General features: G+C 35.8%; 1 long non-coding RNA gene across 1 annotated transcript; it reads left to right on the top strand.

The window, feature by feature from the left end:
• The first annotated feature begins 207 nt into the window (after positions 1 to 207).
• LOC149527401 (uncharacterized) lies at positions 208 to 1979 on the top strand. Its single transcript, XR_016351083.1, has 3 exons — positions 208 to 256; positions 576 to 699; positions 1906 to 1979. It is a non-coding gene; the product is annotated as an uncharacterized LOC149527401 (long non-coding RNA).
• The last annotated feature ends 754 nt before the right edge of the window (positions 1980 to 2733 follow it).

The following is a 2733-nucleotide window of genomic DNA, read 5'->3' as shown; positions in this document are numbered from 1 at the left end:
TAAGAAGAGAAAGGGACAAAGAAAGAAATGAAGAAAGGAGGAAAAAGTAAAAGGAAAGAAAAGATCGAATTAGTGAACTCGAGACAAGGAAGGTAAAGAGATTTTCATTTTTGCTTGAAATGCTTACCTTGTAAATCAATTGTAATGTGTGATCTTGTTTGTGGTAGCAAGAATCTACAAGGATTCAAGGGACCCGAGGCATGCATGTAGGAAGATCGTGGAATGCATGGTGATTTTGGAGCTAAATAAAAACTGGGTAAGTGTTTTAGTCTTGAAATGATAAGTAGAAAGGAAAAATGAGATGTATATTGATTGACTATGTTTGTGGTAGAAAGGTGACCTTAGATGTGAGGAAGTTGTGAATCGTATTTGAAAATTCAACCTTAAATTGAGAGGTAAGCATGCAAAGTGACTATATTGTGTTGCATAAGCTTTGGTTGGTTAAAGTGTATGGATTGTGTGTTAACTATTTGTGAGTAATGTCATCAAAACTATGAGATTCGGTTAAGGATTATTGGTTGATATGCTACCATTTGTGTGTATAATTACATGTATTGGGTTTTAATGGCTGCTAGGGAGAAAATAAGTAAGTGAAGTTGCTGTGGTGGCGTGTCGAAGGAGGTAACAAGTGACCAGAAAGTAAAAATTAGCTAGATACGCACTTGAATCAATAGCGACGTAGCGTCCCGCTATTGTGAGGTGAGTAAGGGGTGTCTATTTTAAAAATTCTCATAATTATGTACATATATATATGTTTATACGCGTTGATTTATTTTAAATGCAAAATTTGTGGAAAGCATCAGCTAGTAGATATCCTAGGAATTTGTAAATGCCAAAGTGTTTGAAATTTGCTTTAACTATATATATATATAGATATATACAATTTATATATGTAAAGGATTTTAAAGTCGAGAAACAAGCCTTTCAATACAATTTATGTTAAAATGTGCCTTATTGATTGTGTGATATGCATTCATGAATGAATTTCATACTCACAATGCTGATTTGACATCTAAACCTCATGCAAAAGGTTTATAATGTAAAGTCTTAAAAAAAAGGGGTTTTATCATGTTATTGTGATCGGTATTTTGAAAATACTTTGAAATGATCCTTTGAAAACCCGATTTGATTTTTAAATGGTTTTTTCAAATCAAGAGATTCGAGAGTAGGCTGGTTGTCCCTTCGGTTAAGTGTGACCCTTGTGCACAAGTAAGCTCGAGCTAAAGAATCTTTAGGTCATCGACAGGCTGTTAGACATGGATAGGGCCATGGTCTATGATTGTACATGGCTAAGCCACAAGTTGTGACACGGGGTTGCGATCGCTTGATTTCTCCTATGTTAGCCAACATCATTGAGACTGCCATGGCATGTGGGGATCCGATGGAGTGGAGCTCCCAAATGTTATTACGTGAAAGTGGGTCCATGTGTTCTTTATTTTTATTCCTACTTGAGAGTGATATCTCTTTGGGTTTTTGCATACGTAGTTTTTGCATGGTGAGAAATAACGATTTTTCGGTAGCTCCCCTACTTATACGATGACATTAGATTTAACTCCTTATGTATGAGGTGATTTATGAATTTACATATAAGCTTTGTTAATGTTGGATTTTACAGTAGCATACATGACAATACTAAATTGTTTTAAGCCAGTTGTTATATGATTTCGACAACAGGGATCTTTACATGTATTAGTTTGATATATGATTTAAATGATTATCTTGCATTAACTTTCTAGTTTTACAAATAAGGTACAAACCTCCCTTTTTGAGTTAAATTGTTTACATATGTCCTTATATTTTTAACATTCAAATCTTCTGCCCTTAGCTTGTTCCCCATCTATGTCCTACTCACGGAGTTGATGATCACTGAGTCTGTGAAACACACTCATTTATTTCATTTTACAGATAAGTAATTGGTTCAAATGCATCGTTCAGCACATTGAGACTAGCTGTAACGTAGGTAATGGCATCTCTTAGACCTCCACTCCGAATCGCTCCGCTGCCTAAAGCTCATGTTGTGTCGAAGAGCTAGACTTATAAGATTAATAGTTTATTGGAAATGTATTTACTAAAACTTAAGGTTATGTAATGATTGATACTTACTATGTTGAAATTGTTGTGGAATTATCAAACCTGGTTATTGGTATTTAAATACCACGTTTTAAATATTGAGTTTTTTTTGTTTAAGTAAACAATAGCCTTAATATTGCAAGTCGATTTTAAATTGTCTAGAATCTTAACTAAGACTTGTTTGAGATTTGACGGGTTCACTCGCAAGTCTCAAATGTTGGTAACGATCGAGGAAGAGATCGTTACAGACTTGGTATCAGAGCCCTAGGTTTAGTCAAGTCCTAAGAATTCCCGTATCAAGCAGCGGAGTAGTAGGATCAATGTAGAGTCTTGTTTATAGTTAGTGAGTGCAGCATCAATTATACGCAAGAGGCTGTGTGGACTTCTTTATATATCTTAGAAAGCGACTATATGTAACTATAAGAGTTGATTAAATAACGAGAATTGATTGCTGATGTCCAGGTTTGAGATACCAGCTCAAACACAAGCATCTTTGAGGGCCACGGTGAACCAGATGCACTTAAAGAGACTGATGAGGGCGAGGCCATCCTAGAACAAGGGAAAGGAAAAGTTCTCAACATTCGAGTGAGGGTAGTTCCAGTGATCGAAGGAGTGCTAGTATGGATAGCACTGGGGCTGGTGGGCCTACTTTAAAGAGTTCTG

The sequence above is a fragment of the Theobroma umbraticum genome, unplaced genomic scaffold (genome assembly GCF_002168275.2).
Source record: "Theobroma umbraticum cultivar Fairchild unplaced genomic scaffold, ASM216827v3 scaffold_4.1, whole genome shotgun sequence".
In the NCBI taxonomy this organism is placed as follows: Eukaryota; Viridiplantae; Streptophyta; class Magnoliopsida; order Malvales; family Malvaceae; genus Theobroma; species Theobroma umbraticum.
Note: the sequence above shows the minus strand (reverse complement) of the source record. Positions and strands in the feature narration are given on the sequence as shown.